Consider the following 27,888-nt stretch of genomic DNA (forward strand, 5'->3'; position numbering starts at 1 on the left):
ATCTTTGTAGGATATAGTTCCCAAAGTAGAATTCATCAAGCGATATGAGTATCTTAACATTTTTCATGTTAATCTGAAACAGTCTTACACTCATTTCAAAAAGATAAACACCAGGGTATGCTTGTAATCTGAGCATTTAGGAGGTCAAGGCAGGAGGACTGCCACAAATTTGAGGCCACCAGGGCTACACAGTGAGGGCAAGGCCACCCTGAACTACATAGTGAGACTTTGTCTCCAAAAAGAAAAAAAACCAAGATATACACCAATTTACAATGCCTGTAATGACATATGCAAGAATGAGTTCCATAGCCGGGTGGTGGTGGCTCACGCCTGCAATCCTAGCACTCAGGAGGCTGAGGTGGGAGGATTGTTGTGAGTTCGAGACCACCCTGGGCTACAAAGTGAACTCAAGGCCAGCCTGAACCAAAAAAAAAAGAATAAGTTTCATTACAATTCATCAACACTGAGAATTAAGGTGAACCAGTGCTATGTGCACTGTCACCATTGCTGGGGAGACAACCAGATCCTACTTTTTTCCCACAAGTCAATGTCATTCGTGGACTGCAGGGGAAGAGAACCAAGAAGTCAACAAGAAGCAAGCCCGCCCCGCGAACCAGCACTATGCGTGAGCTACCGCTGGGGTCTGCCAGGGGGATAGCCAGACCCCAGCCCCTTCCAGCATGTGGGCTAGGACATAAGGAGAGCCAAATACCTTCCTCCCCCACCCCACCATAAGTGACCAGCTGATCGAGAGAAACATAGGCTGCAATGATAGCTATTGAGGTGAAATGCAATTTGGTGCTTATGGTTCTTGGTGTTTCACTGACTTTGCAGTCTAGGGCCCGTGGTCTGATCATCTAGTCAGAGGATAACAGTACACAATGTGCCATCTATGGGGGATCTCCTGCTGAAGGTGGCAGCTGATTCCCTATTATCTTGTTTTGAAGTCCTGTACTATTTTCATTGTTTTGTTGGGTTGGGTTTTAATTCTGTTTTGTTATGTTTGATTTTGTTATATCTGATGGCATGGGCAGCTATTTCAAAGACAGCAAGATCTATTGTGATAGCCCTTTTAGATTTACTATTGCCTTGTTTTAAAGTCCTTTATTGCATTCATTGTTTTGCTTTTATTGCTACTATTCTGTTCTGTTTTATTTGATTTTTACTATGTATGAAGGTATCTACAGCTATTTGAAAGACAACAAGAGGCACTGTGGTAAGCACTGTTGATTTCATATTGTTTTGAAGTCCTGTGTCAGACTGGTTTATTCTGATTGGCTTTCTTCTACTTTATTTTGCTTGGTTTTATTCTCTTTAAAATAAAAAAAAAATTTAAAAACATTGAGAATTAACTCAAAATTTTTTTCCTAATGTGTAAAAAGGCTAGATTATTAGTCTGACAATAAATGAACCTTCACTAACATTTACAACATTCCAGGCATCATGCTAGATGGTCTACACACATCATCTCTTTTACTCCTCACAACTGAAAAGTGGTGCTATCACCATCCCCATCTTAAAGAGAGGAAACTAAGGCTCAGAAAGTTTAAGTTCCTGAGTGTAGAGCTCAGGAAGGGTGGAGACACTGAATCCAAACTGTACAGCTCCTGAGTCCACTCTCTAACCCCTCCTGCCTACGCTGCCTTATATTGTTTCAATCTACCTCCCCAAAGTTTATTAGTTTAGTTTTCTATTTCCTGATTTTTCTATCCATGGCATATGAAAACAAGTCCAGGGGGCCAGCTTGGAAGCTGGATATTCAGAGATAAGGGTTTTTGTTTTTGTTTTTGCTATGGTAGTGATAGCAGCCAGGAATGCTCTACTACTGAGAGCCCCCAGTCCTTATTTTTTATCTTGAGATAAAACTTTAATAAATTGCTAAAGCAGGACTCAAATTTGTGATCTTCCTGCCTCATTGTCCAGAGTATCTGGGATTACAGGGGTTCACCACCATGCCCAGTCAGAGATAAGATTTTGATAATGTACAAGACAAAGTTTGTAGTGAAAGCAGTTCAAATCAAGAAAATACCTACAGTAATGTAGGCCAAGCCTCAAGGTCTTCACAGCCACCCTTTCACCCCAAGGCTGAAATGCTCCGCAAGGCTGAGCACCACAGCCTAGAAAGCCAGGCATAAGGCAGAGAAAATCACAGAGGTCAAGCCTCTGGCCCCCAACCTGCTCCATAAATTTCTAACGAACTATCTCCACTTCTTCCCTGCATGAAGGAAGAGAGTAGCTAGTGCCAGCCCTAATCATGTTACTGGGTTAACAAATGAAGAAATCAGGAAATGGTTTCTTTTTTCTTAAAGAAATACTCTGGTTGAATTTCCTCAACAGGCTTCAACTTCTGCATTCAGAAAAAACAGTTCTCTTTTAGTAACTCAACAAAAGAATAAAGCACTAGCCAAAGGACAGCTGGGTGGTGTAAGTAGTTATAAGCATGGACAGCAGGATCTGAGCCTATCTGGCTTTGCCACTTAGAACTGTGTGGGAAGAGGCTGTTTAACCTTTTTAGCTTCCATCACCCTGCCATCAGGAAGGACAGTGACAGCACCTGCTCTGGAGATATGAGGAGGACCCAACACCACAGACAGAGCACTGAGCCTTCATGCCTGAAACACATACAGACTGAGCACTTTTTCCAAGTAGTGGTAGTGATAGAAGCTGTAGTAGCGTACAGTAAATACTGATAGTAGGAATCTTGTTTGAAAAAGAAGGAAGAAGGGAGGCAGGGAGAAAAGAAGGAAGAAAGAAGTAAATTTCTTTTTCCATCCCATTCAGAAACAAAGAACAGGGCTGGGGATTTAGTTTAGTGGCACAAGCACCTGCCTAGCACGTGCAAGGTGGCGAGTTTCATCCCCAGCACCAAACAAAAAAAGAAAAAGAAACGAAGAACAAACATGGTAGACAAATAGTATAAAGTAGTTGGAAAACTTCAGACAAAGTAAGCAGACTTTGAGTTTTGCACCAGCCACTTATTAGCTCAGTACCTTTAAGCTGACTACCTAATTTTGTTGTTGTTGTTCTCAGATTTTGTTGTTATTTGTTTGCTTATTTTGTGATCCTGGAGATTGAACCCAGGGCTTTCACAGTGAGCTACATTCCAGCCTTTTCTTACTTTTTGAGACAGGGTCTCACTAAGTGGCCCCAGCTGGGTTCAAATTTAGTGTCTCTGATGCGTGAGGTGGTAGTGGGCTTATAGTTGTGCACAACTGCACACAGTTACTGCTTTCAGTTTTTGATCTGTGCACCCAAAGAGCTACAAAGCCCACTCTCATCCTATAAATTCTGACTTGACTACGAGGACAGTCATTATGGAAAAAAAAGATGCCTGTCCTAAATTAGAATCAGTTGTTACTGGGGAAAAAAACCCTGGAGAACACTATGCTTTGTCTCTCATAAATGCTTCCTTTTTCATACAATCTGTTTAACTCTGAACTACATTTTAACCTGCAAGCTGCTTCAAAATTTGCACTTTTTAAAATTTTTCTTTGAATTAACACAGAATCATACATATTAAAATGTTTAAATGATAGTTCTCATTCTAAAGAACCTCAAAAGCTGCTCTCAGAGTCAGAACAGGCACAGGCTGGTGGAACTGTTTCTTGAGCAACTCCATAGAAGACAAGATGGCAGGAGATCCTGAGAACAGATAAGCCATTGAATCAGCACTCCACAGCTCAGCTTGGCTTGGTTTGGCAGGAAGAGCCACCCCTTCTCCATGCTGATGATCTTTTGGACTCTTGGGGTCTTGTGTGCTCCCTCCCCCCAAGCTGCTACCCCCCAGTTCTGCTTTTCCTGATCTCTGTCCAGTGTGAAACTCCCAGCTGAGCAGTGGAGTGAAGCCTAACCCAGGGACAGATTTCTTCAGTAGTCCAGAAAAGTTTGCCTAAAGGACTGAAGGCAGTATTAAACTAATAAAATGATTTCTCAGGAGGCCAACCAAGCAAATAAACAGAATATAACCTAACAAACAGAACCAACCAGAAGTGACCCTGAACTAGGCCCCAAGAAAAAGGCATCTATCCAGACAAAAAAAAGGAAGAATAAAACACTTCTTCTAACTGAAAATGAATTGGTTATGTGTGTGTGTAGCCTTGTTTAATTTGCTAAATAAGAGCAACAGCCGGAGAGATCAGCCTGGGTTAGACTCCTGATGCAGTCACTGTCACTTCCCACTTGTGTAACCTTGAATGTTACAGTTTAAGCATCTATAAAATGGGGATGATAGTACCTATCTCAGAAAGCCCACAAGAGGATTAGATGATACAAGGTTCATAAGCACTACACTCTCCTCCACCACTGCTGGACTTCCTCCAACAACCAGCCTGTAGCTGAGAGGGAGCACTTTGCATATACAAGGCACTGGGTTACTCCCCAACACCAACAAAAAGAACTCCTGCCTAATGTCTGTGAAGTGTTTTTCCTCATAGTCAAGGAAACTAGCAGAAAGAAGGCAGTTGCCATAGGGACTGCCTCCAAAGAGGTTTCCAGGAGAAAAAGGGAGGAGAGAGCTTTCTGAAGTCACATTCCCAAGAGGCTGGGGTAAAGACAGAGCTGAGACATTAGCTGTTTGCTATAAAGGCAGCCAAGTTGTACACCCAGGGAGTTCTGTGAACAGGAAAGCACTGCAGTGTGTGGCATCAGAGCTTGTGCAGAACCTTCTGCAGATGGCATTCTGACTCTTGGAAAACATCACAAAGTAATAATTTACAACTAAAGCTTTATTTTGAAGTTTAATATATAAAACTGCCTGTTTCATAACATAAGAACCAATGCTAACTCCTGACTATTGTGAAATTTTTTAGGGAATTGGAACAAAACTTTGGCTCATCCTACTGCCAAAACATGTGGTAATTTAAAAGTTTAGTTTGAGACAATCACTACTTTAAATATCATGCTTCTTCTCCCTCTTTTACAACCTGGCAGTCAGAGGCTGGGATCAAGGACAGAGGTCTGCTCTGTGTTAACATGATTTGAATTTCACACAGAATCAAAATGCAGTGTAATCTGAAGATCTAACTTCTGTCCTGTCCTAGCCCTGCCACAGTCTGGGTGTCTTCCTTCTGGTACTCTCTCTCCCGGTTGTTGCACTGAGTTAAGTAGTACTATCCTGCCTGACTGGTACAAACCAGGAAAACTTCAAAGGAGTTTTTATCCTGCCATTGAGAAATTACTAAAATGAAACTAGCCTTATGGAATTGAAGGAGCTTCATATAAACAGCAAATGCTAGGTTCTCTAGCCCTACATAGGGCACCTGCATAGAAAGACAGTGAGAGTGGTATCGACAATTTCTTGAAATTGTATACACCCACCTCTAGTGTTTCACTCAACAGAAGTTTCACAAGAACTTTGCAATATTTATTGAGCAATAATTATGCATTGAGCATTTTTCAAAGGATATACATGCCTTAACCAATGTAATCATCTCAATTTTATCTTCAGTGCTCCCATCTACCACTTACAGATAAATGAGCTAAGGTACAGAGATGGGAAGAGCTTGCCTACTGTACTAGGGCTAGTTTGTGGTAAACTGCTAATGAGACTCCCACAGTCTGACCTCAGAGACTGCACTCTTCACCATCATCCTAAGATATCAAGCAAAGCAGAAAAACTGCACTGAATTTATTCCCTGGATGACAGGTTTTAAAGATTTATGGAGATTTACTGAACCTGCTGAATCAAGAAAAGGACTTCCACGATATTCAAAGTGCCTGAAAGACCCACTGTGTTGAACACTCAAGTGATTTATAAAAGTTCTTATGGGGGCGGGGATTACTCAGAATTGAACCAAGAGATGCTCTACTATTGAACTAGATTCCCACCCTACTATTTTTTCAAATTTTGAGAGAGGGTCCTGTTAAGTTGCTGGCCTTGAACCATCGATCTTCCTGTCTCAGTTTCCCAAGTACCTGGGATTACAGGTGTATACCATCAAACCTGGCGCAAGATAATTCTTGTTTAAGACACCTGCATTAATGAAACCTGGACCCTGGAACAGAAGTACTAGTGCTCCACTCAAGGGCTCTGTACTTATTGTTCAGACTTACATAAGATCTGCAGCTCAGGTAGGTAACATCTGTGTGCTACTGTCATTCCCCAGCACTGCAACCCTTGGAACCTGGAGGATCTGCAGAGCTGACAGCCTAATAGGAGTCTCATGGTTTCAGAAGGGCCTGCCAGCTTTTCACCATATGAGTTATGTGTCTAGTTTCCAAGCCTGCCTTTGGAATTACACCCACAAGAGACACTGAAGCATGCAACATCTGCCCTCTCTGTACTGCACAGGGACAGTCAACCACGCTGAAAGCAAAGTGCTCAAAGGGAAGGCAATGGCAATGTATGCTTGACAGTAGCTCCAGAATTTGTTTGAAATTCCTGATTTTGTGGCCAAAGCCTGGAAATCTCTGAGTTTACTTGGCCTTGAGAAAATACCTCTTTTGAAAATCTGCTAAGGGGATTTAGCTCAACAGCATAAGTGCCTGCCTTGCAAGCACATGGTCATGAGTTCGATCCCTGGTGCTGATTTAAAAAAAAGAAAATCTGCTAAATCCAATGCTGAGGGCCATCATCAGTGAGGTTACCTAGAAGTTAGATCTGTCCTGACTGAGTAAACATCCTACAGAGTTCTAGTCCTTGGTAAATATTTCCTAAGTGAATCAATCTGTATTCTCATTGCCTTTATCAATCACCAACACTAGACTTCTAACAACATGAATAGAAGAGATGCAAAAATCATCATCGAACAACAAATCATAATGAGGGAAACTATTCGTAATATAACATGTATTCTAATATTTAAAGGCTATTTATGACGATTACACAAAAGAAAGAGAAAGGGAAACGAGAGGAAAGGAAAGGAAAAAGAGAAAAGAGAAGAGAGAAGACAAGACAAGACAAAGCTGGGCAAAGGTTATAAACAGGAAATCCCCAGAACAGGAAGCCAGAATGGCCAGTAAGTAATATGAAAAATTTCAACCCCAACAAATGATCATGAAAACATATATGAAAATAAAATATTCATGAGTTCGATCCCCAGTACCAAACCCCCCACAAAAATAAAATAAACTACTCATGATCTTACATAATGGTTCTAATAGCCTTAGAGGTAGAATCATTGTTCATTCATTCATTTACTGGGGACTGAACCACACAGCCTTTAGCTCATTTTGGGACAGGATATCACTAAATTGTCAAGTTGTCCAGACTGGGCTTAAACTTGATATCCTCCTGCCTCAGTTCCTCAGAATGCTGGAATTATGGGCCTATACCACCAGACCCAGAACACTCTCCACAACTGAAGAACATGCAGCTTGGAGAGGTTTTGACTTAATTTGCAATTGACTGAGCTAAAACCCAAACCCAGACCTATCTAATAAAAGCCTATGCTCATTCTAACAGATGCTGCCCTGTACGAATGTTTGTGTAATGACTCAGATCCTGTTGAGCAAGTCATTTACCCTATTAAGACTCTGTTTTCCATTTGTAAAATGGGAATTGCAAGAGTCTCTTCTCATAGGTAACTGAGAATCCGATGCTACACATAAAATGCTTGGCATAGTATTGACACACAAGTAAACATTCAACTAGCAACTTTACTCATTTAAAAATATTTATGGAACTGGCCAAGTATTACTAGACTTGGGAAATAAAACAGTGAACCAAAACACTTTTGCCTCATGGAGTTTACATTCTGATGGAGCACACCAAATACAAATTTTTTAAAATATATGGTATATTAAACAGTGATATGTGCTAACCATAAATATAAAGCAGGAAAACAGTCGACAGAATTGTGATATTCTAGGGGGAATGTTTTATTGATGAGTATCATTTGAATGAAGAGCAAAGGAAGTAAAGATATAAGCCATTCAAATGCTTGGAAGAACATTCTTGGCAAGGAGCTTCCAGGGATGGTTAAGGAACACAGGCCAGTGTGTGGCCAGAAATGGTGTTGCACACCTGTATCCCAGCTACTAGGAAAGCTGAGGCAGGAGAATCATAAGTTCAAGTTCAACCTGGGCAAGTGAGTGAGACCCTGTCTGAGAAAAAGTAAAACAGGCTGGGGGCACAGCTCAGGAGAAAAGCACACTTGCCCAGCATGCACTTGGATCCATCCCCAGGTTGAGAGGGGAGGTAACTAAAGAGGAGTGAGAGGAAAGTGCTGGCCCCATGTGAGTTCCTAGGTGAGAGCAGAAGTAATGGGGCCTCCAGGGACTGTCTGCACTTTGCACTTTGGCTCTACACTCAGTGAAATGAGAAGCCACTGGAGGACTCTGAGAAGAGAAGGGATGTCTTTTGGCTCATATTCTGAAAGATGGCTCAGATGACCGTATTGAGAATTACTGAAAGGGAGCAAGACCCTCATGCTTTACAAGTCAGGGAAGAGACAACTAGAGGTCAGAACATGGTACTCCAATCTTAAAGTAGAATCCAGAATCTGCTGTAGGCTCAGACCTGGAGTGTGGGAGGACATGTTAAGGCTGAATGCAAGGCTCTGGCCCAAGTAACTAGAAGAACAAGCTGCCTTCACTGAAATAAGTGGGCAGAACATAGGCTTCCTGAGTTTAGGCCCTGCAAAACAAGGGGAAATGGAGCAAAGTGCTCCAAGAATCTGATTGGAAAGGCAAAGTGGAAGCTGGCATCAGGAAGTGCACTGGTCCCTGAGTTTCAGGGCAGGACTTCAGTTCCTGGGAGGGAGGCTTATAAAAATAAGGCACAGAGAAATGAAGGTGGTTACCATGGGATTCCGGTATCAAGGACACAGACAAGATTCCAGTTATCAGAGCAGAGGCACAAGGCCAACAGTGGCAACTTGACACCAAATTATTGAATGTGCAGTGGTCTCAGTTCCTCTGCTTCAGCTGAAGCTGGACCTACAGACAGGCAAGAAGCTGGCTAGTCAGGAGCCAAGTGGTCCAGGGGCCCTGAGACCACAGCAGAGTCAGAAGCCATCTGACTCCATTAGCACCCAAACCCATGGCCAGAGTGTTGGACTGATGCTAGCACCTTACAGACCAATTCTGCACTTGATCAGACTTGCAGAAGTATGAGTCCCTGCAAAAGGGGTACCACTTTGTTCCAGATGCCTTCAGGGAACAGATCAGGGATAAGAAGATTGGGGTGTTAGTTTGCCAGGGGATTGTGAAATAAAAGCAAGACATGTTCTAGGGACCAGATGGGAGGCAACTATATCTACTACCCACTTCCTGACAGCAAGAGCAGAAGCAACCTCAAGGGAAAGTTTGGAAAGTGAAGCAGGGAGGAGTTGCCCCCTCCCCCAACTGTGATGTTGAGGGCTAGCAGAGTGGGTGGTTCTTAAGAGTACAGAGTTAAAATGAAATGTTTATCATTGATTTAAGTGATACCTTTTTTTGCCAAATCTGTTTTCAGACTCCCAAGCACTCATTAGACTATTCACACATTTTCTTTTCTAGCTTGAGTATATGAGACATTCCCATCCAAATACAAAGACCTTCTCTTTAACTTTACAGCAAGTAAATCTGGGAATGGTAGTGCATGCCTGTAAATCCCAGCACTCAGGATCCTGCAAGGTCAAGACCAGTCTAGGCTACAAAGTGAGCTAAAGGCTAGCCTGAACTGCACAGCAAGAACTTGTCTCAAAAAGACCAAAAAAGAAAATTACAGCAAGGGGACAGCCTCTACAGCAGCTCATTGTCTGATGATTCAATAAATGTATTTTTCCTGTTTATATATGCATATATATTTATACACGTATATATAAACAAGACTCATGACTCACTGTAAAGAATAATTCCTTTGGTTGGCACTAAGAACCAAATTTGACTTATTTGCTCGAAATGATAAATTAATACATTCAAACAAGCAATTAGTAGTCAACACTTGCAAATGTCCAATTGGAAGTCTGCAAACTCTTGACTTTTTCTTGAGTCACATTTCTGTAACAGTCATAGATTTCCTTTGTATATTTGTATATCATAATAAGTGACCTCTTCAATTTTCATGAAAGTTATCTATATTCAAAAATATTGGCCGGGGATTTAGCTCAGCGGCATAAGTACCTGCCTTGTAAGCATGGGGTTGTGAGTTCAATCCCTGGTACAAAAAAAATACTGTTAGGTGTTGTTGTACACATCTTTAATCCTAGTACTTTGGAGGCTGAGGCAGGAGGGTTGCTACAGTGAGTTCAAGGCCAGCCTGAACTACATGGTGAGACTCTGTCTCAAACAAAACAAAACAAAACAAAACAAAACAAAACATCTCAAAAATATTGTTTTAAAGTCAGTATCTGAGAGGCACTACACAGGGAGCTATGAAGCCCAGTGTCTCCTCTGTTAGAAGCACTGGCTGCTCACTAGCCCCTTAGCCCATGTACTTCAACACTGTGTAAACTCCCTGTATCACAAATGTGGAGTCATTTCTCAATAGACTATTTGGGGTTTTTTTGTTGTTGTTTGTTTGTTTTTGTCTTTTTCCTTTTTATCCGTACTGGGGATCAAACTCACGACTGCCTGCTTGCAAGGCAGGCGCTTATGCCGCTGAGCTAAATCCCCAGCCTCCAACTAAGGTACTTCTGTAGTTAAGGCATACACATCCAAACCAGTTAGTGCCCATGCAGTTTATTAAGCTAAATATCAATATCAAATATAATATTAAGCTAAATATTGAAAGCAATAAAACCACATGCACTAATGACCTTGCAAATATTTCTACCTTTGATTGAATACTTCTACTCATGGAAATCTATATTCAGAAACATAGATGACTCATGCATAAATTTGCTTATGACTATAACATCTATAGTAAAAATATATTGGGATGAACGTTTTGGAAATTATTATAAAGTCAAAATTAAAGATGGTGAAATATATAGCCATTAAAATTATAAAATATTTTAATGATATGGGGGAACTATTATTAATAATTTTTTTGTACCAGGAATCAACTCAGGACCTTGCACTTGCTAGGCAGGTGCTATGCTGCTGAGCTACATCCTCGGCCCCTTAATAATTATTGAAATATTAAAAAAAAACCCGGTACAAATATGGAATGAGGAGTAGGAATATAGCTCAGTGGGAAAGCACTGGTCTAGCATGTAGTCTTGATCCCCAGTACTGAAAAAAAATGATTGATATCACTTATAAAAAAAATACACAATGAGTAACTATTATAGAACACCAAACTGGAAATTTTTACTTAATAACGCAGTTAAATTTTATGTTCCTTTTTAATTTTAAAATATTTCCAAATTGTATAAAATGAGCACATACTATTTTATAATGAAAAGTAACTAAGGACCAAGCTATAAACAAAACAATGCATTACTTTTTTTTTTTTTTGTCTTTTTCTTTTTTCTTTTTTATTGGTACCGGGGATCGAACTCACGACTGCCTGCTTGCAAGGCAGGTGCTTATGACGCTGAGCTAAATCCCCAGCCCCGCAATGCATTACTTTTAATAAATGTAAAACTTAAAAAATAAATAACAGAAATGTAAAACTTTAAAGATGGAAACTAAAAAAGAAAAAGAACAACAGAATCAATATTGTGCTAGTTATTAAATAGTTACTTATCTACAATATTTGATTATAAATTTCTCCAACAGACGTTCTTTGAATTATCTTCATAAACCCAGAAATCTTTCTCATAACAGGCACTCAAATATTTACTGATGAATAAATTCAGGGCAAATTATAGTAGCTACATAATATGGTAGAAAAGTGACCATAACATTCAGAGCAACTATTCTGCAGGCATCTAAATGTATTTGGACAAGATCAGTACAGGTGGGCTTTGGGGGATCCTGGCACTTGGGAGGAACAGAGATTTGCCACACAGGAAGGCAGAAATGATGCCCTCACTATGGGAGTATCAAGACTCCAAGGCCTCCTGCAGCTCTCTGAGTCGAGGTACCGCAGGTGCAGCGAATCCTGTATCCCGGAGTGCAGAGTCACTCCTCCCAGCACTCTCCCACTTCTCAAAATGGAAGTGAGCAACAATAACAATGTCCTGGTGGAGCAGCCTTGACTTAGCATTCTTTGCAACATAGTTCTCCAGCACTGATGCTTCATTAGTTGCATGTGACACAGCCCATGATGCAGTGTAACAGTATAGTGTGAGTGATCTCATAACTGCTACAGTGACGACAACAACAGCATTGCCACAAGTGTTTCTTACAGCACTCTCAGGCTAGGAGTCACCTGGCCTTCTTCATCCCTTTCATCCTCACCCTCATCCTACCAAATTGACCTTTAACACCCCCACTATGGTTTATATCTACTTGTCCCCCAAAGCCTCATGCACTCACAGATGGGGTTTTGGGATGGGGACTGGATCTCAGGCTGTGATATTCACTGTGGACTGGTCTGCTAAGCAGTTTATTGAGCCTGGTGGAGGAGGTAGGCCATGGCGGCTTGGCTTAGAGGCATCAACCTCCCTCCCCCATCCTCCTCCTCATTGATTCTCAGCATACTGACTGCCAGGCCACAAGCAAGTCTCCCCTGCGACACCACCCTGCCTTGGAACCAGTTGACTATGGGCTGAAACCTCTACAAAATGTGAGCCAAAATGAACTTTTCTTCCCTAACTTGTGGGTGCTGAGTATTTTGTTCTAGTGAAAAAAGAAGTAAAACAACCCCAGTTTGACAGAAGACAAATCCAGAAACCAAGGCCTCAACTTAATTAGAACCCTCAGCAGTTGAGTAGCAGCATTGAACCTTGGGCCCAGACCAGTGCTCAAGTGGAGAGGGAGGAGTGACAGCCAAGTCACCACAGTGGTATGGTAGGGGTCATAGTAACAGTACTGAGAGGAAACACTTCTAACAGGTTAACCTGTGCCAACACTGTCCTTTATGTGTTAAAGACGACAATTAATTAAACCTCACAACAAAACAAAAATCCCAACAATACTGGCACTGCTGGTACTGCCATTTTACATATGGGGAAACTAAGACAAAGAGTTGCTAAGTAAAATGTCTGAAGTCACAGCTAAAAAGTGGCAGAAACCACATTTGAATTCAGAACTTGACCTTTTGCCCATCTACCATGCAGCCTCTGTACTGCTCCACAGCTTCATTTTTAAAGCAAAACACATACTGTCACATTAGCCTTAAATCCTTTCAAAAAAGTTCCTAGTTTTATCCAGAGGATGAACTCAGAAATTCCTCCCTCTTCCAACTTTCAAGGGTGTTTGTTTTTGTGGTACTGGGGTTTGAACCCAGGGTTTTCACACTGAGCTCCATCCATCCTCCTCATCCCCAGTCCTCCTTTTTATGTTGAGACAGGGTCACACTAAGTTGCTAAACTGCCCAGGTTGAGCACAAATTTGTGATCCATCTGCCTCAGCCTCTCAGACTACTGGGATTACAGGTGTGTGCCACCATGCCAAGACTTTTTTAAGAGGAAAACCTCAGGGCTGGGGATTTAGCTCAGTGGTTTAAGCAACTGCCTGGTAAGGGCGAGGTCATGAGTTCAATCCCCGGCACCAAAAAAATAAAAGGGGGAAAATCTCACTGTGTTGCCTAGATTGGTCTTGAACTTATAGGCTCAATCAACCTTCTTGTTTCAGCCTCTTGACTACTGTAGCTGAAACTAGCTGGGGCTACAAGCGAGTACCAACCATCACAGTTAGGCACAACTCAGTCATTTACAAAGCACCAGCAAGAGTGATACTTGAGAGACCTCAAGTATCCATGCCAATGCTGGCTCTCCACAGCATAAACAATTGGACCACGTGGAAGGCAGGCTAAAAATGGCAATATTCCAGTTGCTCAATGTTCTTGCTCAAGTTCTCATGAATACAGATGTTCCTAATTCAGTGTGTGGGGCCAACATTTCCTTGCTCTTTCTGTAATTTCAAATAAAGGCTTTATTCCAGACAACCAGAGATTCATGAGTTGTCTACTTTTCTCCCTTATTCTGTATCTTTTATTCAACACATATGGTTAGATTAAAAGGAAGGAAAAAAAAAGCACAATTCAAATTTGTATTAAAAACATGACAACCATATTCTTGGTCACAGTTCCTATTTTGGGACAGATGCACATTCCAAAACTATTAAGTAACCCACTAACTTTCTGTGCTTCTCACTATTTCCTTAGGCAGAAGAGAAGAGCATGCTGCTGGAAGGCGAAATCAAAGGGAAGTCAGAAAGCAAATCACAGGCAGACATATCATGCCTGTAGAGCCATGCATTTTGGGAGGTATACACAGAATTTAGAGACAAGGTCAAAGAAGTCATTCTCTGGAAAAGAAAGTAAAACGTAACATAAAAGAGATGATACTACTAATCAGTAGAAATCTTTCCTAGAAATAATTCATGCTAAAATAATTTATAAGGGTATTCTAAATTTCATGCACAAACTCAAGGTCACTACCCTATTTTATTATATCTAATAGTGTTTGGATGAAAGAATATTCCTTCAGGGACACCATAGAGCACGCTGTACCCAGGGAGTAAGGCTAGCTAAGGTTAATAACCTTGTGAATGAAATTCTCTCTCACTTAAGTTTTAAGCTGATGACTCTGCCACAAAAGCCACATCTATGACAAATGAAATACACAAACAGAATCCTATTAGTTATCTATATACTTTAGTTGCTTTAGCATACTCTAATTCCCAATTCCCTTGATCAACATCTCCATGCCATCCTCAGTTTATCTTACAGAATAATTATTGTGTCTTACAATAATTCTGTATCTTACATACAGAAAAACTAGCTTACAGAGGTTGAGAAAATACCCCAAAGCATAACTCCAAAGAGCGAGAAAGCCACGCAGGACTATGACATCCAGCCTATAGCTCATCATTTCACAGCTCACCACAGGTATGGCCCACAGCGGCAGAGGCTCAGGGAAGTTACTGCCCAAACGCCAAAAGGCACCAGAACTAATGAGAGACAGTTGGGAGAAATGAGGAGCTGGGAACTGGATCCTAGAGGTACAAATGGAATGTCTGAAGCCCATGAGATAACACACAAGCTACTCTGAGGTCTCCATAAAGACTGATTTGTCACACAAGATAAAGCTACTTTGGGAAAGTGCACAGTATACCAGGTCATTTGCAGCATCAGCAGAGCAGCTCTCCTTCAGTAAGGGGCAGTGCTGGGCACAGGCAGCCCAGGCCTCCAAGTGTGGCCACAGTGGGTCTGAAGACTTCTATGGAGAGTCCAGCTTATTTCTGTGCCTAATTACAGAGCTCGCCACCAGAGCAGGTGCTCAAAAACCATTTGCAGAATATCTTTGGATGAAAGAAAAAAGTAGCTAACTCCTCTAACATGAGCAGGAAAACAGAAAACCATCATAAAGGCAGTCTGTCCATTTAAGGACCACCTGGTTTTTAAATGTGGGAACACAAGACTGAACCTCACTGTATAGCCATACAAAACCATTGTGACATTCTGCCTGCCACGGATTTGGTTTTGCAAGTGTCTACTTCTGAAATACATGCAACTGAGAGTAGTTAAGTGAGACTGAAAGTTTTTCCTATGAAACTTAATCAGGATGGTTACTTAGCTGCAACATAGAAATCTGATTAGCTGAGGAAGACGAGGAGTTGAAGGAGAGTAGAAGAATGGCGGGGCGGGGCAGGACAAGTTACGTCATGCACAGGTACAAATTCTCTATGATGAATGTGATTGTTATGTATATCTAAAATGTACAAACAAAATCTAATTTAAAAAAAAAAGAAGAAGGAAAGGAAGGAAGAAAAGATCACCTTAAAGCACTGGGCTTTTAAACTGCTCCCAATGAGACACACCTATAACGTTAACACTTGGGCAGCTGAGGCAGGAGAATCATGAGTTGAACGTCAGCCTCAAGTACATAGCAAGTTCAAGACTAGCTTGGACTACATAGTAAGACCCTGTCTCAAAAAACAAAACTCAAACAAACAAAAATTGCATTGAGATTTTAGAGAAGATGAGAACTCACTTGTGTGCAGACATAGGAAGCAGAACACAGCATGAGAGCGTTCTCCGGGATAGTCCTGTGTAGCACAGCAGCTACCAGCTGCCTGTGGCTACTGAGTACTTGGAATGCAGCCGGTGCAACTAAAGGACCAGACTGCTAATTGTACTTCACTGTTTTTGTTGCGCAGTGTTGGAGATTGAACCCAGGGGCCTGCTGCATGTTCTACCACTGAACTATGACATCTCCAGCCCTTGTATTTAATCTTCATTAATTCAAATTTAAATAGTCATATCCAGGAAGTGATGAACATGTTGGAGGCCCTGGACTTGAGGGTGGGAGTGAGAAAAACACAGAAAAAAGATGAAAATGGTGAATACAATTCTCCTACTTTGGAATTGTTTCTAAGCACTATTGACCTTCGTTTAGTCTCCATTTATTGTCTTCATGAGCTCCTTATAGAACTCTTAACAATTAACTGTCATTATCAACATTATCAGATGAAGTTCAAAGGATTCTAGTATTTTCCTGGAGATTCACTGGGAGGAGGGCTAGCCCTTTAACAGCAAAGCTGCTGGCATAGCAAGACACTCTCTTCTGGGAAGGACCAGCCACCTCCAGTGCAAATCTGTCTGTATTTCACTTTTCTGTCTTTATTTCACTTTGAAAGCATCTCACCTATTTGGAGTTCAGCTCCTTGGTATCAGGAGTGGCCCCACACTGTGCAGGGCAGAGGGGAATTCATCCCTTCTTTGAACTTGCTCTTCTCCCCTTTCCCATCCTTGCAACCCAGTGAGAGGTCAGATTCAAAGAAGCAAAGGTGCCTTAAACCACACATGGTAGCATCTTCATGCCTCTTATAGTGATTACTCTGAAATTTAAATGTGTGTCTCACGCTCCAACATGCAAATATGCATACAGGACTGGGTTGCCTACAAGAGGACAAAGGTAACTTCAAAGGCTGTCAGGGCTCCTGGGCAATGACAGGCACAGGTATTTCACTATGCCAACCTCCCTTCCTGTCTAACACCTTGCCAAGTTACTGAAACATTTTCTGCAAACTTTGTAGGCTCAGAAAACCAGGCCAAAGACGACAAAGGAAATATTTTTTATATTTAATACAAACTGATAAATGTAAATCATCTAGGCCAAGAGTTCTTGACATGGAATAAAAATATAAACAAAAACTAGTGTAATTTTTTGAAATTTTCCTCTTAAACAGTATTTTTTAAAGAAGTAAATGAGGACATTCTATACACGTGTACACATTTTTCTTAAGAGGGATCCATAGCTTTTATCAGATTTTCAAAGTGAAGATAATCTTTTAATTCCTTGTTTTTTCTCATGTTTTATCATTTTTTCATAGTTCTTACAAATTTATTGAGTAAAATGTTATTTAAATGAACATATATAATTACACATTTATAGTATATACCTTATAGATAATACATATTGCTTGTGTTATAGATAAGCTATTACAAATGTGACCTTCTTTCTCATTCACCTAGTCTAACTATTCTTTCATATATCCAACAGGTTTTTTTTTTGCGGGGGGGCGTCTGTCGATTGTGAATTTTTTGGCTGTGCCTTGATCGTGCTAACCAAGTATTCTACCACTGAGCTACACCCCAGCCCCATTTATCTAACAGTTTTTCTAAAGGATTCAGAACTTTTTTCAAATGGTCGTGGTTTTTAATTTAAATTTAATTGTTTTGGGGGAACAGCTGAGAGAGGGTCTTGGTATGTAGTTCAGGAAGGTCTTTAACTCCCTTGGTAGCCCGGACTAGCCTTGAATTCACAGTGATCCTCCTGCCTCAGCCTCTTGAGTACTGGGATTACTGGCATATGCCACCACACCTGGCTAAATTTAGTTATTGACTGTAATTATATATTGTTCTGGTTCAATTTCTGCTTTTTAAAATTTACTTTAAATTAAGGGTTTCTTTGACCTAGTATGTGATTTATAGTTCCTTCTTTTTTAAACTAATAATTTACTTTAAGAATTTCTTTGGCATCTTATCCCTGTTCAAATAATACGTGAGAAGCAGATTTATAAACTGAACTTCGTAAAAATGTAAAATTTCCACTAATCAAGATTTTGTTAAAATGAAAAAACAAGACATAGACTGAAAAAATATTTGCAAAATATGTATCTGATAAAAAAAAAAAAAAGAAACAAAAACTAGTATCCACCAAAACCAGAGAGGGACCTAAATAAGAAAGAAACTTACAGGCCAATCTCTCTAATGAACATTGATATAAAAATACACAATAAGATACTGGCAAACAGACTGCAGCAAATCATCAATAAGATTGTACACTATGATCAAGTGAAATTCATCCCAGGGATGCAGTGATGGTTCAACATACGTAAATCCATAAATGTAACACATCATATTAACAGGGGCCAAGGACAAAAATCATCTGATCATCTCAATAGATATAGAAAAAGCTTCTGACAAAGTCCAGCACCCAGGGCTGGGGATTTAGGTCAGCAACATAAATGCCTGCCTAGCAAGTGTGAGGTGTAAGTTGGATCCCTGGCACTAAAAAAAAAAAAAGTTACTTCAAAGTCCAGCACCCATTCATGATTAAAAAAAAAAAAAAAAAAAAAACCTATAGGAAATGGAATAGATGGTCTTTATCTCAATCTGATAAAAGCCATCTATGACAAACCAACAGCAACATCATACTAAATGGACAAAAACTAAAAGCTTTCACTCTAAAATCAGGAACAAGACAAGAATACCCACTGTCTCACTGTTATTCAACACAGTATTGGAAACTTTAGCTGGAGCAATTAGACAAGAAAAAGAAATAAGGCTAGGGATTTAGCTCAGTGGCATAAGTGCCTGCCTGGCAAGTGCGAGGTCATGAATTTATTTCCTGGTAGAAGGAAAGAGAGGAGAGGAGAGGAGAGGAGAAGAGAGGGGATGGGAGGGGAGGGGAGGGGAGGGGAGGGGAGGGGAGGGAAAGACTACAGACAGGAAGGAAGGAGGGAAGAAAGAAGAAAGGGAGGGAGGGAGGGAGTGACGGGCAGGCAATAAAGATATGAAAGGAAGAAGTTAAACTATTGTTATTTGCAGATAACATGATACTCTCCTTAGAAAACCCCAAAAATTCCACCAACAAACTTCTAGATTTAATAATCAAATTCAGTAATGTAGCTGGATAAAGTCAACACTCAAAAATCAATAGCCTTCCTGTACACAAATAAGAAATTCATTGAGGTAGAAATCAGGGAAACATTGTTTTGGAGGCTTTTAGAATAGCATCCAAAACAATGTAATACCTAGGAATCAATCTACACTGACAACTACAGTACTCTGAAAAAAGGAGATTGAAGAGGATATTAGAAAATGGAGAAATATTCCATGTCTTGGATAGGAAGAACCAATTTAGTGAAAATGGCCATCTCTCCAAAAGTATATATATTTGATGCAATCCTAATCAAAATTCCAATAGCATATCTCACAGAATTAGAGAAAATAATCCAAAAATTCATCTGGAACCAGAAGAGAACTAGAATAGCAAAGGCAATCCTCGGCAACAAAGACAAGATAGGGGGCAATAGTATAACTTGAAATTATACTATAAAGCTAGTGCGATAAAAACAGTATGGTATTGGCAAGAAAACAGACTTGATCAATGGAACAGATTAGAAGATGCAGAAACAACTCCAGACACACTAAGCCACCTTATTTTGACAAAGGTACCAAACACATTCACAGGAAGAAAGATAGCTTCTTTAATAAATGGCGCTGGAAAAACTGGCTCTACACATGCTGGAGATTAAAACTGGACCCACGTCTTTCACCATGCACTAAGTTAAAATCAGAATGGATCAAAGACCTTAATATTAAAACAGAAACATTTAAATCTATGGGAAGAGAGAGTAGGTAAAATCCTTAAAGACACTGATATAGGCAAAGACTTTATGAAGAAAACCCCAACTGCACAGGAACTATCAAAAAGAATCAACAACTGGGATCTCATCCTACTGACAAGCTTTTTTACAGCAAGAGAAACCACCAAAGGAGTGAAGAGACAACCTACAATGTGGGAGAAAATGCTTATCAACTGTACTTCAGACACAGGATTACTATTGAGAATATTAGTCCTACCAGATTTAAAGACTCAGTCCAAAAATGGGCATCTGAGATGAATACACACTTTTCAGAAAATTAATATGTGAAAAAATGTTCAACATCATTGGTCATTCAAGAAATGTGAATTAAAACAACACCGACATTCCACCTCATCCCAGAAACAATGGCTGCTACCAAGAAATCAAGCAATAATAAATGCTGAAGGGACTGTGGGGAAAAAGGAACATTCTCCACTGTTGGTAGAAATGCAGACTGGTATAACGACTGTGGAAATCAGTGTGGAGATGCCTCAAAAAGTATTAGGGGTCCCATTCTACCCAGCTATTCCCCTTCTGGGTATCTTCCCAAAAGAATTAACAACATCATACCACAGTAATATATGTGCACCCATGTTTATAGCAGCACAATTTGTAATATCCAGGTCTTGGAAACAATCTAAATGTCTATCAACTGAGGAATGGATAAAAAAGATATGGTATTTTTATACAATGGAGTACTACTCAGCCATAAAGAAGGATAAACTAGAGACTTTTATAGGTAAATGGATGCAGGTTGAGACCATACTCATCAGTGAAATAAATAAGACTATATGGGTAAATGTCATATTGTTTCATTAGAGTGACAAACTGAAAGAAAAAATATGTGTATATGTATATAAAAAATAGTTAAGATGGTTACACTATTGATTTCTCTGAGTTCACTAAAGAGAAAAACCTGTGCTGGTACTGTTCAGACAATTGAAGGCAAATGTCTTGTGCTCTGGATGAATGATTTGAAGATGACAGTGCACAACCTATGTACCACTGTTGCTCCCTAACTAACGTGTTCTGAAATTTTATTGTATTTTTTTCTGCTTTTCTATCCTTGAAATAAAACGGATTTGTAAAAAATAAAAATAAATAAGTAAATCTCAAGCAAGATATTGCCTTCCCCAAAAAAACTAATATTCAAAATATGTAAGGAACTCTCACATTTCGCTAAGAAAATTAACAACTGGAAAAAATATCTGAACAGATAGTTCATCAAAAAAGATGTAACAATGGCATCTCAGCATGTAAAACAAAGTTTAGAATCACTAGTTATCAGGGTAATGCAAACTAAAGCCACAATAAGATACCACTACATCCACATTAGAACCATCAAAATTTGACAAATTTAAATACCCAACAACTCATACTCAATTAGGATGGCTACTACTAGGGGAAAAGCAAGCATGGTAGCACAGATCTATAATCTAACATTTTGGGAGGCTGAGGTAGTCTACGTGATGATTAACTGTGCAATATGTCAACTTGACTGGATTAAGAAACACGTAGCACTATATCATTCTTACCTTTTTTTCCTGTTTTGCTTTTTAAAAGAAAAAAAACCCAAACACCTAGATTACTAAAATTTCTGGGTGTGTCTGGGTGGGTCATGGAGGCAAGGCCTTACATGTATCTGGTCTCTTATTTCTTCCTCTCTGACATTGTTCTCTTGCTATGCTTCTTGGCCAAAATAAACTAAGCATCTTTGCTCTGCCATGCCCTTTCTCCATAATGTTCCTCCCTTGGAGCCAGCTGACTATGGATTGAATCCTCCACAACCATCAGCCAAATTAAATCTCTTCTCATTTAAACTGTAGGTGCTGTGTCCCAAGAACAGGAAGACTGACTAATGCACAGGATAGTAAATTTGAGAGTACCTGGCCACACAGAAACTTAATGTCTCGTTTTAAAAGAGGGGGCAGGGAGACAGAGCTCAGTATGAAGGTCCTCGATTCAATCATTCAGTCCCTAGTACTATATATGCTAGTGCAAGAGTAAGAGCAAGAGCAAGAAAGAAAGACAGACAGACAAATAAGGGCTAGGCAGGTCAGTGGTGTGGCACCTGCACTGCAAGCACGAGGCCCAAAGTTTGATCCCAGTATGGCAATTTTAAAAAAGACAAACAGGATATGATTCCACTTATTTGAGGCAGCCAGAGTAGTCAAATTCAGTGACATAAAGTAGAGTGGTAGTTGACAGAGGTTGGAAAAGGGAAAAACAAGGAATTGCTTAAAAGCACAGTTTCAGTTTTGTAAGGTAAAGTAGTTGTGGAAACTGGTTATACAATACAAAAGCTCTTAACATCATCGGGCTGTACATTTTAAAATAAATAAGATGGCAACTTGCCACGTATGGTGCACATGGTCTGTAATCCCAGCACTCTAGGAGACTGAGGGAGGAGGAGTCCAAGTTCAAGCTAACTTGGGCAACTTAGTGACTTAGATCCTATGTCAAAATTTTTAAAAAGGGCTGAGGATACAGCGCAAAGGCTGGGTTCAATCTACCATAAAAAGGTAAGTTGGCAGGGTACAAAGTGTATATGGTTTTTGTCACAATTTCTTTTTAAAATCCTGAAATATCAAGTACTAGAAAAGATAGAGGGTCACTGGAGCACTCATATCCTGCTAATGAGAATGAACAACAATATAACCACTTAGGAAACCAGTGTGGAAATTTATTGTGAAGTTAAAGTTAAGGGGCCCTATCAATAAATGGGCAAATGAATTGAACAGACACTTATCAAAAGAAGAAACTACGCTGTTCTGTTTAGTTTGGTTTTATTTTGTTTTGTTTTTATTTTATTATATTTGATGGCATTGACAGCTATTTCAAAAATAACAAAATGTTTTATGGTAGCTATTAGTGATTTCCTGTTGTCTTATTTCAAAGCCCTGTATTGCTTTACTTGTTTTCTTTCAATTGATTTTATTCTATTTGATTTTGTTTGATTTTATTATGTCTGATAGTATACACAGCCACTTTGGAGATAACAAGATGCATTACGTAGGTGTCCCCAGGCATGCTACCTCTGTGGTTGAGGCTGCACTGAAGAAGGAATACTCCTCAACGAAAACTTGTCACCCATATTGCCAACCATGACAAGAAGTGATGAGTCTTTCAACCAGTGCCTGGTGAATGGAAGCTCTTCCTGTACAACCTGAGAGTTGCTGGGGTGCATGGTCAAGTATTGGGTCCTGTGAAGTGTCATTTTCTCCATCACCTGCTCCTAATCCAGGCTATGTCCCAGTAAATGCTCTGCTCTGAAGATCAGACTCCATCCCATCATGAGTATGTAACTGTAGGGGAAAAGGTTATAAACGTACACAGGATTGGATGTGGCAGTACAAAGCAGGACAGGTACTGAACCACCATCACCCAGCAGGAGTGAAACAGCACTTCTTGGACTGTCCAGAAAGCAGTCCTGCAGCAGAAGGTCGGATCCTGCTCTTCCACCTAGTCCTTATGGGCTCCTGGCTGCACTCTTCTCATTCATAATGTGAACTCTGCTTCAGAATCTGAATGATAGCCGGGCATCGTGGCGCACGCTTGTAATCCCAGCACTCAGGAGGCTGAGGCAGGAGGATTGTTGCGAGTGTGACACCATCCTGGGCTACGAAGTGAGCTCAAAGACAGCCTGAACTGCATTAGCAAGACCCTGTCTCAAAAAAACCAAAAAAAAAGAAAAGAAAAAAAAAAAAAAAAAACACAGAATCTGAATGGTGAGATTCCAAAATATCATGACCACAGTCCCAGTCCAGGACTTAACGCTTTTTCCAAAACTAATGACTGCACTGATGTTGCACTAATGACTGCATTAGTGTGTCTGATCCAAATTCCTTTATAAAAGATACAATCAAGACCTTAAGAAGTTTCTAAAGTTATGCTCTTCAGAAGAACAGAAGCAGCTAACCAACTGTACTGATGCAGTACACCAAAAGGATCTAATGAATGTCTCCTGTCTGCTTCCTGTTTTCTTACTTCAAGCATGCAGCAGTACAAATGATCCTGACTTTGGCCATTCCCAAGAACAACTCTGTAGTCTTGTGAAAATGAATAGAATAACTGGATTAAAGCCTGAAGGATCACCAAAGACAGAACATGTTTCAAAGGATGGAAATACAACAGCTATATCAATTCATCCTAATTATGGAATCACAGGCTTATTTTCCATATTATGGAGAAAAGCTCATATGGGTATCAGCAGTCACTAGTTGCAGTCCAGGTCTCCTTTGGATCTCAAAGTCCCAGGAAAAAAGTATCAGCTGAGGGGGCTGGGGATTTAGCTCAGCGGCATAAGCACCTGCCTTGCAAGCAGGCGGTAGTGAGTTCGATCCCTGGTACCGATAAAAATGAAAAAGACAAAAAAAAAAAAAAGTATCAGCTGAGTGCAAAATTGAAGGATCAAGGAACCTAAAATCGAGGATGCTCATGACACGTTTTGGGGATGAGTTGTATTCACAATCCTAGCCAGAGTATAGTATGAGTGTAACATCTCCCGGAAGAAATGTAGTTTTTTGTGTTTTTTTTTTTTTTTTGTCTTCTACAATTACAATTTCCTCTATTGGAAAGGTGGTATTCTACCTGATAGTAGGCTAGCATCATAATGTGCTTCCAGGTCACAGTGTTCAGGGTTTCCTGAAGTAACAGCCTGTCACCTCTGCTGACCTTTGAACCAGGGCACAGTCACTAGATAGGAACCAGTAAACACTTGGGTCTACATATGTATGCTGGGGGTCTTGTCCTCTTTTTGCTTTGTTTTGTTTTGGGGTTGGGCTGATTTTCTGAGACAGGGTCTTACAATGTAGTTCAGGCTGGCCTTGAACTCACTATATAGCCCAGATTGACCTCAAACTTACAGTGATCCTCCTACCTCAGCCTCCTGCACGCTAAGATTACAGGCATGGGCAACTATGCCCACTTTCTTTCCTTTTTTATTTTTTGTTGTTTTGTTTTGGTACCAAGGATCAAACCCACAACCTCGCACCTGAGCTAAATCCTCAGCTCCTCTTTCCTCTTTTAATGTGGTTTCTTTGCCAAGTCTCCAAAGCATAACATGCTCTGCAATGTAAATGTTTTATGGATTTAATACCGGTTAACTCATATTTTGATGTCAATGAAGCTTTATGGATAAAATGGTATCTGGCCAACGTTAAGTAACTTTATGGCTGCAAGAAATGTGTGTGAAGACGTTCTCTATGTAAGGAAGAAAAAAAAATAAAAGTGGATCTGAAAGTGTTAAAAAAGAAAAAGGAACTAAAAATGGCCAATAATTATATGAAAAATGTTCAACATCTTTAGCCATTAGGGAAATGTAAATAAAAACCATATCAGAGAGTCTAACTCACTCTAGTCAGAAAGGTTATCATCAAGAAAACAATACAATACAATATAAATCAATCTACACAGCCAACCAGAATGCAAACTAGCACAGCACTATGGAAATCAGCAAGCAAATTCCTCCAAAAACTAAAAAACTGATTTATCATGTGATCAAATTATGCTACTCTTTAGTGTATACTCAAAGAAATTAAAACCAGCATATTATTGGGACACCGACATACTCACATTTATTGCAGTTGTATTCATCATAGACAAGATATTAAATCAGCCTAGGCATCCATTAATAAATGAATAGATGGGGCTGAGGATTTAGCTCAGCAGTGTAAGCACCTGCCTGGCAAGCGCAAGGTCGTGAGTTCGATCCCCAGTACCCAAAAAAAAAAAAAAAAAAAGCGGGGGGGGGGGAGGATAAATGAATAGATAAAGAAAAAGTGAAGAATGTCTACACAATGGAGTATATGTATAAAGAATAAAATTTTGTCATTTGTAGAAATATAAAGAAGGGTCTGGTTTTTTTTTCTTTTTTGTCTTTTTATTGGTACCAGGGATCGAACTCACGACTGCCTGCTTGCAAGGCAGGCGCTTATGCCACTGAGCTAAATCCCCAGCCCGAAGGGACTGTTTTTTAGACAGATCATCATGTTGAATGAAATAAGCCAGACTCAGAGACTCAAATATTACACATTCTGGCTACATGTGGAATCTAAAAAAGAGGAGAAGAAAGTAGAAGACAGATGTGGTGGTAGGATTACATTCCTATAATCCCAGCTCTTGGAAGGCTGAAGCAGAACTGCAGGTTCAAGGTCAGCCTGATCTAAATAGTGAGACTCTGTCTCAAAAACAGTAACAACAACAACAACAACACAAAGTAGAAGAAAGACTATCATTAAACAAAAGGAAAGAAAGAAAAGACAGAAGATAGGGGTATAGGATATAGAATGGGAGGAGACATGATCAAAATACAAAGTGTAATCACCACTGTTTAAAATTTTTAAAATTTATTACAATAGGAGCTGGGGATTTAGCTCAATAGCATAGGCCCCTGCCTTGCAAGTAGGCAGTCGTGAGTTCGATCCCTGGTACCGATAAAAAAAAAAATTATTACAATAAAAGACATATTGCCATTTATTTAAAAGTACTTCTCCTTGCATCAAACATACATATCCCATCATTATTCCCACTTTCTGAAGCAGCTCTGGAAGTCCTCCTTCTTGAGTGTCTTTAGTTGCACTGTTGTGTGACTGCTTCAATGCCTTGAATCCATTCAAAGCATTTACCTTTAATGGTCATTTTGAGTCTAAGGAAGTCAGAAGTTGAATGGTACCAGATCTCATGATCAGCCCAAAACAAAACAAAGCAAAAAGAGGACAAGACCCCCAGCATACATGTGTAGGGCAATGAGGACACGATATTTTTATTTGACAGAAATTGCCATAAATATTTTTAATTGATTCAGCATACTGAGGCAGATGGGAAAAGGCACTTGCTAAAGAGGACTTCCACAACTGCTTCAGAAAGTGGCAAGAATAATGGCGTAAGTATGCTCAAAGACTGGCCAGACATGGTGACACACACCTGTAATCCCACTACTCAAGAGGCTGAGTCAAAAGGATCACCATGAGTTCAAGTCATCCCGGTTTACATAGTTAGTTCAAGACTACCATGAACTACACAGTGAGAACTTGTCTCAAAAAAAAAAAAAAGGTGTCTTCAAAGAGAGAATTCATAGCAATGTGTCTTTTAATGTAGTTTAAAAATTTTGTAAAATTTAAACATACCTTATATATCACATGCATTGAAAACCATCCCCAAATGTGAAACTAAGGTACAAGGTAGGCAACGGAACAGAAGAGGAGTGAAAATGATTAAAGTACATTACATATGTGGCCAAATCTGCCAGAATGAAACCCATTGCTCTATGTAACTAATACATGCTAGTAAGAAAAGATGTGAAATAAAAAGTTAAGGGAAGCAGGGTGTGGTGGGGCACACCTGTAACCCAGCACTCAGGAGGCTGAGGCAGGAAGACCATCGAGAGTTTGAGGAGCACCTGGACTACATAGTGAAACCTTGTCTCAAAAAAAAAAAAAGTTAAGAGAGCTGGGGTGTGGCTTAGTGAAAAGGCTTGCCTAGCATGTCTGAGGTCCTGAATTCCATTCTCAGTACCTCAAAATATTGTTTACCTTTACTTATCTATGATCTAGCAATTCCATTACAAAGCATTTATATAAAAATTGCATATGAGTGTGCATATTAATAATTGCTAAAATCTGGAAAACAATTCAAATCCCTATCAACTAATGAACATGTAAACAAATTATATACACATAGTAGAATACTACTTAGCAACAAAAAGGAATGAACAATTATTAAATGCGATACAGTGGGTTAAATTATTGTCCTCCAAAAAGATAAGTTTAACCTCCAACCCCCAAACTGGAGAATATACGTTAACTTCATGCAGAAGTAGAATTTTTTAAGTATAACCAAGTTAACATGAGGTCATACTGAATTAGGGTGAACCCTAAATCCAATGACTGTGCCCCTATATGACAAAAGAAAGGAAGGTTTATATATAAAGGCTCTCAAAAACCTGAAAGAGAAGATCATGTGACAAGGGAGGCAGAAACAGGGTTGACAGAGCTATAAACTACAGCCTGAAGCAACCAACGCAAACTAGGAAGAGGCAAAGATGGACCTTCTCTGGATCCCTCAGAGAGAGCCCACCCCTGATGATGCGTACAT

General features: G+C 39.9%; 1 protein-coding gene and 1 pseudogene across 4 annotated transcripts in view; one reads left to right on the forward strand and one right to left on the reverse strand.

Moving 5' to 3' along the window:
• Crtc3 (CREB regulated transcription coactivator 3) overlaps positions 1 to 27,888 on the reverse strand; it is a 108,674-nt gene that overhangs the window by 69,264 nt on the left and 11,522 nt on the right. The window lies entirely within an intron of this gene.
• Positions 22,899 to 24,217, forward strand: LOC111758449 (sodium/potassium-transporting ATPase subunit beta-3-like; annotated as a pseudogene).

This window comes from Cavia porcellus, unplaced genomic scaffold (assembly GCF_034190915.1).
Source record: "Cavia porcellus strain 051 isolate PalLab524CR breed Dunkin Hartley unplaced genomic scaffold, mCavPor4.1 scaffold_6, whole genome shotgun sequence".
Lineage (NCBI taxonomy): Eukaryota > Metazoa > Chordata > Mammalia > Rodentia > Caviidae > Cavia > Cavia porcellus.